Genomic DNA, 18,150 nt, shown 5'->3' with positions numbered 1-18,150 from the left:
AATTAAATATTTAGGTAATAATGCATGCATGATTTTATTGTATACTAGCTGACCCGGCGAGCTTCGCACCGCCTAATTATTGGAGGCATATTTAGTAAGTCACAAACACACGACACAATACTTTTTTAATTTTATTGAAATTTGCTGCTTTTAGATTTTTAGGAATATTAAAGAATTATAGTATAGATGCACAGCAAAGAGACGTTAACATTTCAAGTGACATTTTACTATAGACAATTTTTTTGGAGTGAATACTGACAAATATTTACACTATAACTATCAAACTACATCTGTCGTTTTTTTTTCTGACGATGGCCATGGTTAGGAAAAGAAGAAGAACTACATCTGTCATCGAGAAATTAAAGAATTCAAACAACTATAATATAGTTATAGTGAAGCTATATATCCCTCAACTCCTTAAAATGCATTGTCCGTTTTGTAAAAAGTGGATGGAACGGCAGAAAAAAAATAATAACTGTCCAGATTGTATTAAATTATTATTAAGATGCGACGAATGCTACAACATAATCGCTGTTACCTTCAGATATTGTACCTAGTGTGGTAAGAATGTAGAACGAATAATACGCGTGAACAGGGCAAAAGTACAAAAAATTATATTAAAGCAAAAGCTGCTATCTAAACCAAAACACGTTTCTACAATGCCATCTTCATCATCTGAGGAGACATTCTGTGAATTAAATTTATCGGCCGAAGACATACAGGAGACAGGAAGACAGCCAAAAGCCCAACATCAAGAATGTTCTGGTAGATATTGATGTTATTGAAGACAGCCAGCAGCTCAACATTGATAATGTTCTGATCGAATCAGATTTGTCCGAGTCGCCTAATACTTCCACCATATTATCATGTCCTGGCGATCCAAGTAGTTCCCAAGTAGATGGAGCCAAGTTGATGGAAATAAAGAGTTACTAATACACGTTGACATTAAGGATCCAAATGCACATATTATATACATATTAAGTCATTTATTTATATTTATACACTTCATATACAAATATTTAAAATTTTCTTGGATGTGCTCGTTTCTGGACTGTGAACATGATAAACAAATCTTTGCTTAAATTAAATACAACACAGTTATGATCATATACAGTTAATTAATATAGTGCTTTCTGGTAGATAATATTTTTAGTTTTTTTTTTTTGCGGTGCGTAAAAAAATAAGGATGTTGGTTTTCCGACACGCGAACACGCAACGTATAATTGTCCATCTGCGAAACAGGGAAACTCTAAGTTTATTCCGCAAACTTGCAACGATTGGCCTTGCGATTTATTTATGGTCATCACAAACGCCAGACGCACGGGAAATTGCAACCTCTTAAAATCAAATGGCAAATCCGTTGGAATCATAGGTATTCGTGGGATTTAGATATCCTCTCCTTTGTATTTTCCTTTGATTATTTTAGCTTCGATGATGTTATTCATGAGTTTCTTCACAACCAATCTCGTTCCATTGTAAAGTCGAGGTTGATTAATATTGCGCAGCATGATGACAACTGACCCTACTTTTAATTTCAAATTATATGGTGGTAGTCCAGGCAAGTCCAATGAATTTAAAAATTCTGTAGGATAGTTGACTACGTCATCCTGGTTTGTGGCCGTGTCAACTGATTTGTACGTAAACAACTCTCCTGGAAGGAAATTCTGAATGGAAGCATTGAGATCATCGACATCTTTGTTTTTTGCTGCCAATATTGCTCGTTCACTTAGCCAATCGTGGTTATTATATGGTTGTTTAATGTCCGGAAAAACACGCTGAATAAGCTAAGTGACAGAAATCTGTGGGAAAAGTCATTAATCCGGTCGAGCTGTCAACTGCGACCTTACCATTGCCAATATCCAGCAACTGCTTCGAAAACACAGTCGCAGTTTGATCTTGTTACAAAAACACTCGCATGTTAGTAGTTAATTGTAGTGTCTTTACGTGCCGCCACAAATTTGATGATTTTAGACATGCGTTTATTTCGTCAGCAACAGTCGATCGAGGAATTACTGGAAGAGTCTGCCGAAAGTCACCTGACAACAGTAACATAGCTCCACCAAAAATGTTTTGGTTATCACGTAAATCTTTTAACGTCCTATCTAGTGCCTCCAGCGACCTCTTGTGGGCCATTGTGCATTCGTCCCAAATTATCAATTTGCATACTTGGAGAGTCTTCGCCATAGCGCTATTTTTGGCAATGTTGCAAACTGGCGTTTCGTTGGTATGCATGTTTAATGGTAATTTTAAGGCTGAATGTGCAGTTCGTCTGCCTTCTAATAAAGTTGCTGCTATTCCAGATGAAGCCAACGCTAGGGCTATCTCATTTTGCGATCGGATCTTTGCTAATAGCAATGAAATTAGGAACGTTTTCCCAGTACCCCCAGGAGAATCAAGAAAGTAAATCCCCCAGACCCACTGTTTACAGCTTGTGTTAAACGATCGTACGCAATCCTTTGTTCTTCGTTCAATTGCGGAACAGTTGTGCGAACTGCTTCGGTTATAGCTTGAGTATCGTACTGGAGTTCTCTTTGCAACTCATGGTTTAATGCATCTTGCATAGCACGATTGGGTGCTGTCAGGCCCAAACACGACAATACTTTATTTGCCATCAACAAACACATATCTTCTATTATGATCAATGTGTCATTGTAAATCTCTGCCGTAATTTCCAATGTAGGATTCAAAGTTTCACAACGCACGCGATGCAACACATCCTCAGACATGTCATCCCTATATTTCATCCACAAATCATTCGGATTTGAGGGGAAATATGTCGATATTATAATCGCAAACAGAATCCTTGAGCGTATCATCCCAATGCGAATCGTTTTCAAGCAACCGTAATAACTGACACGCCTCACGGTAAGTCGCACACAGATGTCCATCAACTGTTCGCAATTGTTGAAAAGATGTCGGACCAGGAACATTCACCAATAACAATCTAAGATAATAACATTCATCGTTATTAGGATGTACTGTATATATACGGCCTATAGCATCTGTGGCAAATACATTTTCATATCCTTCAAGTGGTGTTCCTTGTTTACGACGCTGAAAAGACTTTGATGATGCGTTCCATGTGTAGTAGCGCGGCATATCAGCATACAACAAAGTGCGAGCGAATTGATCAGTTGCACAAATTGAGAAGAAGCCTGTCACTGTGGTCACAGGTGGACGTGCCGCTCTATCCACAGCGTTGTTTGGGGTTGAAATACACTCGTTGTCCATTTTCTAAATGAACTGCCAAATGCAATACAGTGGGATGTCTTTCATGAATTGCAAACGAAAATATGCGCCAAATAGCCTCATTGCTGCTTACATAGCGACCCATCTGATAGTGAGACACTTAATATTTAGTGTAATTGTTACTACAAATGTGCCATGTGCACTTGAAAACAACCCCATACCATGTAGCATTGCAATGGGTATTTGTACATTACATATTTATATTCCAACGTTGATGTGAGCTTCAAAAGTTTTGGACAATATGGGCGAGAACGGCACAATCCAACGATTGTCTACATGAAAATCTTGTCCTTTTATTTTGACATCTACAGATCGTCCACCGTCCTCAACTGATCGCCGACGATACAATGGGTAACCATCGATTCCCGAGATGGTTTCAGCAAGCAAGTTTCTCGGTACCGTTTGGAGCACTTGCCGTCGATCATACAGGGTGAGCTGTTGTTGAAAACTCCGCAAGGTCCATGTATCATGTGTTTAGTTACTATCGTATGCAATTTTGGGTCAACCGTTTCATCACGAATTTTTGCTGAAATAATGGAATCAATTTCTTCTGGCCTTATTTTGTCAACCAACCAGACTAATATATGAGCATGTGGCAAACCACGCTTTTGCCACTCAACAGAGTACATCCAACAACGTACTTGGCCATACACACGATGCTTTGTAATGAAATTCATTAAAGATTTTAATGTTTGCTTGTAAACTCTGGCTGTGATGTCATGCCTATCAAGTAGTGTTTGGTTGTGTAGCAGTTCTTTTTTTATTTCAATCCATTGTGGGTTACAGGTGAATGTAATAAATAGGTCTGGACGGCCATTCTTTCGAACATAAGACATCGCATCTTGATCGTACTCGTGCATGTGGCGCGGGCTTCCGATGTAAGTGGCCGGTAAAATTGTCATTCTTCCTACATTATTTACATTGCCGTCAGCATTGATTGCATCGCTAAGATGAATGTACTCTTCAGATCGAAGCTGCTGTTGGTTAAGACGGATGTATGTCAATCTTTCAGTCTCAATTTTGACGTACATGTCCACTGCATACTGATGAAAGAGCCGTTGAAACATCAAAATGTGATTTACTTCACCTTCACGGATCATGAGTCTGTATCCATAATAATTTATGGCACTGATTGTATCAGCACCTGGAAGTACATATGATAAAAAATACATTTATATATTGAACATATAAAATATTTTATTTTGTATAATTTAATTATCTGTTGTTGGATTAACCATTTTGATATTAAAATGGTACCCATCTTCTCCCTGCCAGAAAATTAATTAATTAATCATATACACGTTTCAATTCATTGTTCCGGCGATGAAGTACAATATCTCTTGATTGCAAATTCTCTCCAACAACGACAATAGCCACTTCATCTATTGTCGGTGAATTAAACCTCCTTGCATGCTCTCCAGCAGGTGTTTTGTCGGCTCTTATTACAATATTATGGCTGTCTGATGGCATCCGATCCAGTGCCATTTTGAACATCTTCACTAATTCATTATTCTCGTGAAGAAATGTTTGCAGTTGTTGGACAATGATTCGCTTGGGTTATGACCACAACGTGTATCAACTTCCACATCTTGATTGCCCATAAAATAAATTTGCAAAAATTTATGATCTGCATCTGGCACTGGCAGCATTGCCCCCAGTAGGTGATGAATTTGTCCTTGTATCTGTAATTGTTTAAGAACTGGTTAAATTAATTGGGATACAAATACAAATTAGAATTTCACTAAAACAATTATGGTATACTACCTTGAAAGTAGGCATGAACCCGTCTTGTACTATATATGCGTTGCACCAAACGATGTCATTTGGAAGCAATTATTATATTTTTTTGGATGTTAGCCAAGAAGTGTTTAGACTCACTTTCCATCCCATTAACTAATGAGTGTAAACGGTTCAGGTGGTGGAACCAATCGAGGCAATTGTACATTGCCACCAGCACAACATAATCCTGCAGGTTCACTACTATACAAATGATTGACATTTCTCCAATCGTCACAGATTTGTCGGCACTATAATCAAATTCCGGATCGTAGGAAAATTCTCCTCGTTCGAGGTTTACAGGAGCATTGCGTCTGCGGAATCGATTAAATTCGTTATCCCGTGCTCGCTGCTGTTGTGATCGATGTGCACGAACTCGTTCCATTCTCCCCCTATCCACTTGATAGTTATTTACTCTTGAACGTAATTCTCCCATACTTGTACGACTGTTATCATTATCAGCATCTCGCTGGTCATTAGTGCGGTTGGAGCGTAAAGTAGCTCGTTGCACATTTACACGACTTCGACGACCTATGTCAGGTCGTTTTCTTTTCCTCGGCATTGTAAGCAGCGAGAAGAAAATCACTTTTAGCAGTATTTCAATATTTCTCTAATTAAATGTTTCTTTTTTTTAACATGAGATGACAAAACCAAGGATGTTAATGTAGGAGCGCAGCAAAAAGTCTCTAAATTTATGGACAAAACAATGTGACGTTCGGATACACGTGCTTTTTACATGAGATGACAAAACATAAGTAAGTAATAAGTGTATCCGAAAGTTCCATACACTTATTACTTACTTATTACTTTCTTAATTCTCCAATTAAATGATTCTTTTTTTTAACATGAGATGACAAAACCAAGGATGTTAAAGTAGGAGCGCAGCAAAAAGTCTCTAAATATATGTACAAAACAATGTAACGTTCGGATACACTTATTACTCTCTTATTTCTCCAATTAAATGTTTCTTTTTTTTAACATGAGATGACAAAACCAAGGATGTTAAAGTAGGAGCGCAGCAAAAAGTCTCTAAATTTATGGACAAAACAATGTAACGTTCGGATACACTTATTAAAGGGCATCTCGACAGGATAGAATTTATAGAATACTAACTGTTATTGCCATTGCCAAATCTGTATGTGGGCATTTGCTATCATGATATAATCATTTGCGCAAAAGCGTAGGGTAGGTAGCTGATGTAGGGCACGTTTTGAGCTCTTGAACTCCTTAAATCTTTTGTGTGGAACATAAAAAAAGGATAAATATTACTTTGTTTACAAATGTATTTTTGGAAAAAATAATATAATAACAAAGGATAAAGATCCTTTTTTTACAAATGTATTTCTGGGAAAAATAAGAATTTATATTTTTGGACTACTATATAATAATTTTGGCATAACTTTTATATACCAAATAAAATAATAAATTTAAAATGAGAAATGATATTTTGATTTATGCTTGTGTAAGTTTATTAAATTTAAGACTTCCCAACCCAATGTCCATAATATTTCTATAAATTAACAATATTATACTAAATATTAAATGTTATTTTGAAAATGTACTTTATTTTTATAATATAACACAACCGTCTTATCTCGCTCTTCTAATTTTCATATTACCAAAATTAAAATGCCGTCGGCATATGTGGAAATGGGATATGTTGCCTCTTCGAAATTTTCATATAAATGAAAACTGCGCTGTTAAACTGCTGAAGAGACAGCTTCTAGCTTACGATATATGGCAAACTATGTAGTATTCTATATCTAGTAAGCAATGAGCAATGTGGAGTCTGCACAGGCAGAGATGCCCCGTTATTATAATAAAAGTATTTTTGAGAGTTGGTAACACTGTGAGGTTAGCACCACCAAACATGTCAACACATTAATTATATTTATATATTTTGAAATTTGAAATTGAAATTTAAATACACGATGTTATGAGTAAAGTTGATATTATGTTGTCGATTCAAAAGTCTTGTTTTAATGCGTTCTTCAATTCGAGTGGAACTGAGAGTACAAATACCTTCAAATGTTTGACAGCAAGTAAGTGGTCAACTTTTATATGAGAAAATGAAATTGCCGTTTTACTCTATCTTACTCGTAATTATTCCTTATTTGCTCACCGTTTAGACCTACCCTGGACTACGACAAACATTTTAAAACCAAAGTCAGCTCAATCGGCCCAGCCGTTCTCGAGTTTTAATCAGACTAACGAACAACAATTCATTTTTATTTATATAGAAGATAGAAGATAGATTATATAGATTCCAAAGATGTTAAGGAATTCGTAATGAAATAGTTCAATTTGTACGTGCATGCTTGTGTGCTTTGATATAAAATATATACATATGTATATATATACATATATATATATATATATATATATAATATATTATATTTTTTGTTCCGAATGGGGAATCTTTCATAGATACTGATACTTAGTAGTATGCAGTATGCACGATTCGTACTGCTCGCTAAAGGTGCATCTCATTTGGGACCACGCCTAATAAGTCATATCTTACTATATTAGACTTGCAAAACAGTACGCCTACGTACTAAACTCTTAACTCCCTCATCTGCAGCTTTATGGAAGGCCCTGCGGGAACGCCGCTAAGCATTACATCGCATGGCCAGCTTAGCCTTTTGGCTCACGTCATAATGTCGCTATTTGCGGCTCTAGCTTCACTGCTTCTGTGATGTTCGGCTCTTCTCAGCTCTTGTAGTATCAGAGCTGTCATCTTCTCAATGACATACCATACTTGTCTCTTTTGCAACATATGAGCCACTATGTTATCTGGTGTTACTCTGCCTGTCACTTCTTTCTCCAAGGCCAGGCGCTCTGTTGTGAATCTCGGGCAGTAGAAAAAGATATGCTCCGCATTTTCACTACTGTTACCACAGAAAGAGCAAGTAACTCCGTTGTCAAGACCATATCTATGCAGGTATTCTCTGAAACATCCATGTCCTGTCAGAAACTGCGCCATATAAAAGTCTACCTCGCCATGCTTTCGTTCCACCCATTCTTGTACATTTCTGATTAATCGGTGCGTCCATCTTCCCTTTGTTGTTGTGTTCTAACGATTTTGCCATTCCTCTATGCTTTCTTGTCTTTCCCATTTTCGCCCTGCAATTGTCAGCTTTCTGCCTATAATTTTGCTCTTGTCATAAATCCGCTATCCGATAATATGTACTTCTGTAGGCAGCGGAAGGCGTAGTATCCCATCATACAGGTCATTCCATAAGAGTGGACCCAGTACGGAACCTTGTGGCACACCACCAGTTACCATCTACTCTTTTCGACTTTCGTCTGTGTTGTAGAGCAGCAGCCTTTCGGAAAAATAACTCCATATGATGTTCAGCAAGTATGCTGGTGTTACTGACGTACTAGCGCACGCAGTATGTGGGGCCCGTAAGCCGAATTAAATGCGTTTTTTACGTCGAGGGTTATGACCGCGCAGTATTCTTTATTGCCATACATCCATCTTTCTCCTTCTATTGCATTCTCCGCAATACCTGTGAGCTTCTTAAATGCGTCAACAGTTGAGCGCTGTTTGCGGAAGCCGTATTGGTTATTTGATAGACTGCAGGCCCCCCATTCTAGGTAGCTTTCTAGTCGGATACAAATAATCCACTCCAGCATTTTTCCCATTGTGTCGATCATGCATAGAGGACGGTAAGAGCTAGGTTCCCCTGCTGGTTTGTTTGCCTTCTGCAATAACACTAGGCGTTGCATTTTAAATATCTTGGGGAAGATCCCTTCTCGTAGGCATCGTGTAAAGAGCTCCACAAATTGTTTTGTTTTGTAATTGACAGCAATCTTCAGGACCTTATTCGGGATTCCATCCAGGCCCGGTGCTTTTGAATTGCCGAATCGTTCAGCAGCTTGTAGCACTTCGAGGTCACTTACTGGCGCTGCATCTGCGGGCTCTGCATTTTCGAGAAGTAAACTTCCAGCTTCTTGGCTTTGCTTAGGGAAGGGTGTTTCTACCACATTTTTTAGCAAAGAGAGACAGGTCGGAGCCTGCCCCTTGCCCCCTCCTATTTTTCTCATTACTATCTTATACGCCTCGCCCCATGGATTTTCGTCAACGTTGCTCGCATTTATCGCCTTTTTGAGGTCCCTACGCTTTTTCTTGAAAATGTCTCTCAGTCTCTCGCTATGTGACACTCGCTTCTCAGTAAAGCGATTTCATGATTCCATCAGTATACCGGTTTTCTTTGTGTTGTTTGCTTCCTTTTGGCCATAGCCGCATCGCAGGCTTTGGATATGTGGTCTACCAGCAGTTTGGCCTGGATATCTACGTCAGTATCTTTCTTCAGGTTATCGTCCAGCATAAATTGCAAGAATTCCTCGTCAAGTGTTTCAATCCTCCACCCTTTGGACTGCACTCTTTGGCGACAAGTGGTTCTTCGTAGTCCTTGCGTTGGTTTACTGATATTTATTAATATAGCCAGGTGATCACTCTGGGTATATATGTCGCACACCCGCCAGTCCGTTGATCGGATTTAGGTTCTGCTAGCAAAGGATACGTCAATAATAGAGCCACGCCCGTTTTTTTCAGAAGTGTTCTTTGTCCCTGTATTCAGTAGGACAGCGTCTAACACAGCAAAGGCTTTAAGCAGTGCCCTTTCTCTTGGGTTAGTTGCTTTTCTTCCCCATTATATCGCCCAAGCATTGAAGTTCCCCGCAATTATGTTTGGTGTACATAGTTGTGGTTGCATCTTTCACAAGTTCGTCAAGTATTTTTTCATATTCGTCAAGCGGGATACTTGGCGGTATGTAGCAGCTGTAGAAGTAGATCCCATATATTTTCGCTCTTGCGTAGTAGGCCCTTCCAGTCAGTGGTTTGTGTTGAAACGTTTCGTCTCCACATGCCCATATTGCTTCCTTTTTTGTGACATCTGAGATCCACTTGTCAGTCGTTTTATTTTTATATTGTTCACAAATTATTGCTACGTCAATACTATTTTCATATACCGTTTGCCTCAATAGCTCCTGAGCCGCCTCACAGTGGTTCAGGTTTATTTGCAGGATCTTCACTTTGTATTTTTACTGCACGATGCTATGTAGATGGGACATTTTCGGCTCCCTATTTGGTGTTCGATGTTCATTTTCCTACTCTTTTTGCACGCAATGCAAAAAGGTTTATTAGTGCAGGATTTCGCAAAATGACCCTCCTCTCCGCACTTAATACAGCACTTACTCCTGTCTTCCAGGTTGCTGCACGCCTTCGCCACATATCCATATTCGAGACACCTAAAGCACTTCTTCAGTTGAGCCTTCTCCCTAATCCTGCAGATTGTCCAACCGAACTTGATCTTTTGGGCCTGTAGTAAATATCTTGCTTCTTGCGCAGGAGGACTTATCACTGATATTTGGGTGCCCGCGTACGCCGCTCTGATAGTTTTTACCGCTGTTACGTTAAAGATGCCAATTTCTTTAATTTCTGTTCGGATTGCTTCTGCTATGTCTTCTTTTGTGGTGATATCGTCCAGGTCCCGCAGTTCCACCGTGATTTCTTGCCTCAGTGTTTTGATTTGTGCCTGGTCGCCCAAAATTCTGCCTATCTCTTCTTTATAACCTTCAGAGCTTCCTGTCGGTTCCTTCTTTAGCTCAAGTAGAATCTCTCTTTTGGCTGTCTTTTAACTCTTGACATATTTTTGCCAAGTTTTTGTAGTGTCCCATTTGTTTTGACTGTTCGAAGAATGTCTGCGTATTTTTATATAAATACAATTTTGCAATCACGATGGCATCAGGCCGAAGGCATTTTGTCATGTTTGCTTACCGTCACGTGGCCTTTAGGTGTTGTTTCGACAACCTTTGTCTGGCTTGACATATTACGTCTTAGTTCGCCCAGTCGGGCGTGCTCGTCCTTGGCACATGCGTGAAGTTTCGCGATAGAGCCAAGTAGCTCCCGCATCGAATTGTTGATGGAGCGCTGCGGTGGGCGCATCATATCAGCTAACTTCTGTATAAATTCTCCTAATTCTGACATGTGGTCTCGTTTGCCTAGTCTTACCACTAATGGCGGCGTATCTTCCTGCAGCGCCGGGGGTGAAGATTTGGCTCGCGCAGGTTATCCACCGATAGCATTTTTACAGCCGATCTAGCCACTCACGTAGCCTTCTTAAAGGTATCCATATCTGGGTACTCTACATTTTTGTTGCTGCTATTGTTGTTGTCGTTGTTAATTTTTTCCATTGTTTTCTCCATAAATCAGATTTACCAGCGCATCGTGTGCAGGGGGCCGCACACTGGTCGATTTCATAGGCCAAAAATAAAAAAATAAAAGTTTGAAATTTACCACTGTTTGTATCAAGGCTATTTCTTAAAGCACCAATAAAACTAACGGTAAATACATTTTTGGTCTATCCCATTCGTAGGGGCTACAAAAAGCAAGATAAGTGAGACAATAGAAACACACCGACTGTGCAGTGAAAATAGCTTAAAAATTAGCTCTTATAATAAATTAAATTGCGATATAAAATCGTGTTTAATCCCCATAAATCGAAATGAGTATTGATAATAAAAGCATATGTTATATAACAAAGTAGTTTTTATGTAATAATATATTGTTTTATTATTTTAAAACAATTGTTTTATAAGTGCCCTTTTGAGTGGTATGTTTTTCCTTATACATCGATTTAAGGTATACAAAAAGTTGTGATCCCTGTCTCGCCCTTAAATAAATCAAGTTTGTTTATATTAGTTAATTTTTCTAAGTCTTTGCTTTGATTTCAGCTGCAACTTCTTGCAACTTTCTTTGTTATTCATGTTATTCTACCAGGCATGCGATTTTTTGTGTGTTATTTTTTATAATTTTTTGTATTTAATAAATGGTCAATTCTGCTATTTTCTAGACCCCTGCTACAAAACTCTGGTAGAACACGCTTAAAATTTGTCTGGGGTGAAACTCCCTCATCTCTGCCGAGTACTTCTGCGAAAAGTTACGATATCTAAAATGTGAACCTTCTCTATGATAAACGATCTCTGATAATAGAGAAGGTTCACGATTAGGGATATTTCACTTTTGGGATATTTACTGTTTTGGATGAGCGTGTTTCACCACACCACAGAAACATTATTAGCCGTTTCACCACATTTAACATCAGGGGACACGAAAATAGCAGAATTGAGCATTTTGAGTGTTAAATGAGAAAAGTTATGCTATTTCCGATGATAAGGAATGTACGCTTACAGATTCACATATTTACAATCTCTGCATATAATTTATATACGTACATATGAACATATGTATATTTTCTATATATTTTATATCAATATGTGTGCTGCCGGAGCTGTAAGCATGTGCTGGTGTATAATTCAAAACAAGACACGGGCACCCCCAGCCGCCATAAGCGCATGTCTCAACAAGACGCGCTTAAGTCACAGCCCAAATTGGACATGTTTGCCAAAAAAGTTGTTTCGACGCGATTTCGGGATTCGTTTGCTCGAAAGCTGCTTGCCTTAGTTGCAAAAGACTTGCACCCTTTCAATATTACCGAAGATAAGTTCTATTCCCATTGCATTCATTGATTGACTCTTTTTTTTTTGTGAATTGGTAGGTAGCGGCTTCCGTGAATATAGCCAAGCGCTACTCAACATAGGAGCAGAGTTTGGAAGTCAGTCTTTTGATGATTTGGTTATATCCCGTAAAGTGTTAAGCACTACCATCATGGAGAAAGAGTACGAAACGTTTAAGACTCAGCTTATCATAAGTTTGAAAGACCAACAACTAGCATACACGACCGACATGTGGAGTGACGAATACACGCAGCGAAATTTTATATCGCTGACTGCTCACTATGTGGATGATAGCTTCCAACTGAACGTCGCTCACATGTTCATACATACATATTTACATATTTATTTATTAATGTTTATGAAGCATTTAACTTACTTGTGTATCTTTTACAGGCATCAGGGAGTTCTTGGACGAGAAGAAAACTGGAGAAAATATTCTCAAAAATGTACAGTACATTTTGCAGGATTTCAACACACTTGAAACTATCGATCGAGCTGTGTTCGTTACGGACAATGGTGCAAATGTCGTTGCTGCATTTAAAAGCTTCAAGCGCCTATCTTGTGCTTGTCACAATCTGAACCTTGTCATGGATGACGTCATTGAGAAAAATCCTCTTGCGGAATAGATTGCTTCAAATCATTAGTCAAATATTTTAAACATTCTCAGCTTAACAGTAAGCTCTCAAAAACGCTGAAACAGCAGGTTAAAACACGCTGGAACTCTACATTTTTTATGCTCTTGAGTATATTTGATGTAAAAGAGGAAATAAAAACTCTTTTACTTAAAAAAATGAGCTACAGCGAATTAGTAATTTAGATTTTTCATTACTTGAAAACATTTTATGCTTCTTAACACCTTTTAAGGACTGCTCTGAAGCACTTAGCTCCGACAAGGAACCAACAATGCAAATATTTGCAAATTTCTAATATTAAGGTACAAAGTCGATTTTCTTGTATATACTCATTTAGCAACCGATATTGAGTTGCTGAAAATCATTAATTTAACATACTTAAGTTAATTAACCTTCTTCATCTTACTGAAGTGGACATAAAGCCATAACGACAGTGCATTTGGAAGAATTCCAGAATCTTATATTAAGGTACAAAGTAGATTTTCTTGTATATACACATTTAGCAATCGATACTGAGTTGCTTCAAATCATTAAATTAACATATCTACGTTAATTAACCTTCTTCATCTTACTGAAGTGGACATAAAGCCATAACGGCAGTGCATTTGGAAGAATTCCACAATCTTATATTAAGGTATAAAGTCGATTTTCTTGTATATACACATTTAGCAATCGATATTGAGTTGCTGGAAATCATTAATTTAACATATTTAAGTTAATTAACCTTCTTCATCTTACTGAAGTGGACATAAAGCCATAACGGCAGTGCATTTGGAAGAATTCCACAATCTTATATTAAGGTATAAAGTCGATTTTCTTGTATATACACATTTAGCAATCGATACTGAGTTGCTTCAAAGCATTAATTTAACATATCTAAGTTAATTAACCTTCTTCATCTTACTAAAATGGACATAAAGCCACAACGGCAGTGCATTTGGAAGAATTCCACAACCTTATATTAAGGTATAAAGTCGATTTTCTTGTATATACACACTTAGCAGTCGATACTGAGTTGCTTCAGAGATTTGCAAATATTGTGGTCTGAAAAATTATGTAAACTTTGCAGATCTAACACATTTGATTCCCAAATAATAACTGAGCTTAAAACAATGACCCTAAGCGCATTAGAAGTCAGGTTTCTTCCGGCAATCGCTCATTTGGTTGGGCTTTTCTTGAACCCTCCTTATAAAGAGATGAATTTCCTCTCAGAGGAAAAAAGAGAAAATGTGTTAGCTACGGTAAAAGCAATGCTCTCCGAATTTATAGGAGATCATGAAAATAGTAGCTTTGATGACATAACTAATAAAATAAGCCCAAATAATTCCGAAAATGGAATGCTTGCTGAATTTTTAGACTTAAGTTATGTAAAAAAACGAAAAGTTGAGAAAAACGCTATCGACATAGAGCTTGACAAATATTTGGCCAATACAGTAGCTCATGGCACACATATTTTAGAATTCTGGAAGAATGCAAGGGACTTAAATCTTCTTCTTAATTGGCGTAGAAACCGCTTAAGCGATTATAGCCGAGTTAACAACAGCGCGCCAGTCGTTTCTTCTTCTCGCTACGTGGCGCCAATTGGATATTCCAAGCGAAGCCAGGTCCTTCGCCACTTGGTCCTTCCAACGGAGTGGAGGTCTTCCTCTTCCTCTGCTTCCCCCGGCGGGTACTGCGTCGAATATTTTCAGAGCTGGAGTGTTTTCGTCCATCCGGACAACATGACCTAGCCAGCGTAGCCGCTGTCTTTTAATTCGCTGAACTATGTCGATGTCGCCGTATATCTCGTACAGCTCATCGTTCCATCGAATGCGGTATTCGCCGTGGCTAACGCGCAAAGGACCATAAATCTTTCGCAGAACTTTTCTCTCGAAAACTCGCAACGTCGACTCATCCGTTGTTGACATCGTCCAAGACTCTGCACCATACAGCAGGACGGGAATTATGAGTGACTTATAGAGTTTAGTTTTTGTTTGTCGAGAGAGACTTTGCTTCTGCAATTGCCTACTCAGTCCGAAGTAGCACCTGTTGGCAAGAGTTATCCTGCGTTGATTTCTAGACTGACATTGTTAGGTGGTGTTTACGCTGGTTCCAAGATAGACGAAATTATCTACGACTTCAAAGTTATGACTGTCAACAGTGACGTGAGTGCCAATTCGCGAATGCGACGACTGTTTGTTTGATGACAGGAAATATTTCGTCTTGCCCTCGTTCACTGCCAGACCCATTTTCTGTGCTTCCTTGTCCAGCCTGGAGAAAGCAGAACTAACGGCGCGGGTGTTGAGGCCGATGATATCAATATCATCGGCATACGGCAGCAGCTGTACACTTTTATAAAAGAAGGTACCTTCTCTATTTAGTTCTGCGGCTGGAACTATTTTCTCCAGAAGCAGGTTGAAAAAGTCGCACGATAGCGAATCGCCTTGTCTGAAACCTCGTTTGGTATCGAACGGCTCGGAGAGGTCCATCTCGATCCTGACGGAGCTTTTGGTGTTACTCAACGTCAGTTTACACAGCCGTATTAGTTTTGCGGGGATACCAAATTCAGACATCGCGGCATAAAGGCAGCTCCTTTTCGTGCTGTCGAAAGCAGCTTTGAAATCGACGAAGAGGTGGTGTGTGTCGATTCTCCTTTCACGGGGTCTTTTCCAAGATTTGGCGCATGGTGAATATCTGGTCGGTTGTTGATTTGCCAGGTCTGAAGCCACACTGATAAGGTCCAATCAGTTTGTTGACGGTGGGCTTTAATCTTTCACACAATACGCTCTGATAGAACCTTATATGCGATGTTGAGGAGGCTAATCCCACGGTAGTTGGCGCAGATTGTGGAGTCTCCTTTTTTATGGATTGGGCATAGCACACTTAAATTCCAATCGTTGGGCATGCTTTCGTCCGACCATATTTTACAAAGAAGCTGATGCATGCACCTTATCAGTTCTTCGCCGCCGTGTTTGAATAGCTCGGCCGGCAATCCGTCGGCCCCTGCCGCTTTGTTGTTCTTCAGGCGGGCAATTGCTATTCGAACTTCTTCATGGTCGGGTAATGGAACGTCTGCTCCATCGTCATCGATTGGGAATCGGGTTCTCCTTCTCCTGGTGTTGTGCGTTCACTGCCATTCAGCAGGCTGGAGAAGTGTTCCCTCCATAATTTAAGTATGCTCTGGGCATCAGTGACTAGATCACCTTTGGGGGTTCTACAGGAATACGCTCCGGTCTTGAAACCTTCCTGTAAGCCGCCGCATTTTTTTCGTAGAATTTTCGAGCATTACCCCTGTCGGCCAGCTTATCAAGCTCTTTCGCAATGTACTCACGCATTTCAGCCTCTTTTCTTCTTCTGTCTACAAATGCGTCTCGCTTCCCTCTTCAACTCTCGGTATCTATCCCATCCCGCACGTGTAGTGGTCGATCGTAACGTTGCGAGTAGGCAACAGCCTGTTTTCTCCCGCTGCGACACGGCACTCCTCGTCGTACCAGCTGTTCTTTTGCACTTTCCGAAAACCAATGGTTTCGGTTGCAGCTGTACGTAAGGAGTTTGAAATGCCGTCCCACAGTTCCTTATACCGAGTTGTTGACGAGTGCTCTCAGAGAGTAGGAGTGCAAGCCGAGTAGAAAATCGTTCGGCTGTCTGTTGTGATTGCAGCTTCTCGACGTCGAACCTTCCTTGTGTTTGGTGGCGCGCGTTTTTTGCTACAGAGGCGGGTGCGAATCTTAGCTGCAACAAGATAGTGGTCCGAGTCGATGTTAGGACCTCGGAGCACACGCACATCTAAAACACTGGAGACGTGTCTTCCGTCTATCACAACATGATCTTTCTGGTTGGTAGTTTTTCGATCCGGAGACAGCCAGGTAGCTTGATGAATTTTTTTGTGCTGGAATCTAGTACTACAGATAACCATATTTCGGGCCCTGGCGAAGTCAATCCAGCCTCAACCCATTTGGGAATGTTTCGTCGTGGAGGCTGAATTTGCTACGACCGCTAGTGCCAAATATACCTTCTTTAGCCCACCCTGGCGTTAGTAAGTCGCTAAGCACGATTTTGACATCGTGGCGGGGGCAGCTCTCATAAGCGCGCTCCAAGCGCTCATGCGAAGGCATCTTTGGTCACATCGTCCTTCTCTTCCGTCGGGGCGTGGGCGCAAATCAGCGATATGTTGAAGAACCTCGCTTTGATGCGGATTGTGGTTAGACGTTCATTCACCGCAGTGAATGATAGTACTCGGCGACGGAGCCCTCTCCCACCACGAATTCTACACCAAACTTGCGCTCCTTTATATGGCCACCTGTAGTAAATGTCACAAGGACCTACTCAGTCTATCTGTCCTTGTCCCGTCCATCGCATTTCTTGGACGGCGGTGATGTCAGCCTTTGTCTTTACGAGGACATCAACCAGCTGGGCAGCGGCACCTTCCCAATTAAGGGACCGGACATTCCAGGTGCATGCCCTCAATTCGTAGTCCTTATTTCGTTTGCCATGGTCGTCATCAAAAGGGAGGGTCTCTCATCCGAGGCTGGTTGTAGCTCTTCACTGGGGTGTTTTTTACGTGGCGGGTCCCAAACCCAGCGCACAACCCTTGTAGGGAATGTTTCGCCTTCTCACTTTAGCTCGCCTTCGAACGGGTGTTCTTAGGCTACCCAGAGGATACTTGGTCAAAGACCGGAAGTAGTGAGCTGCTTGAGCCATGTGTAAAAGAATCGTTTCTGGCCACTCCCAAGTGAATGGCGATCAGAGAACTTTCCTCACTTGCGTGAACTTCTACACATGACTCCATCCTCCAACTTAAATACCTTTCCAAATTAGCTCAGACCATTCCTTGGCCTTGGTGAAAAAGTTTCGTGTTCGGCCGGGCCGGGCCTCTCAAAAAAGAGTTTGTTTTCGTGCGGGCCCGGGCCTCAAAATACAGGCCCGCGCCCACCTCTATTGGCTACCAAATTGACTTGTGTCGCAGCTGATGCTATTTGAGACAATTGCT

The sequence above is a fragment of the Bactrocera tryoni genome, unplaced genomic scaffold, assembly GCF_016617805.1.
Source record: "Bactrocera tryoni isolate S06 unplaced genomic scaffold, CSIRO_BtryS06_freeze2 scaffold_25, whole genome shotgun sequence".
NCBI classification, from domain to species: domain Eukaryota; kingdom Metazoa; phylum Arthropoda; class Insecta; order Diptera; family Tephritidae; genus Bactrocera; species Bactrocera tryoni.
Note: the sequence above shows the minus strand (reverse complement) of the source record.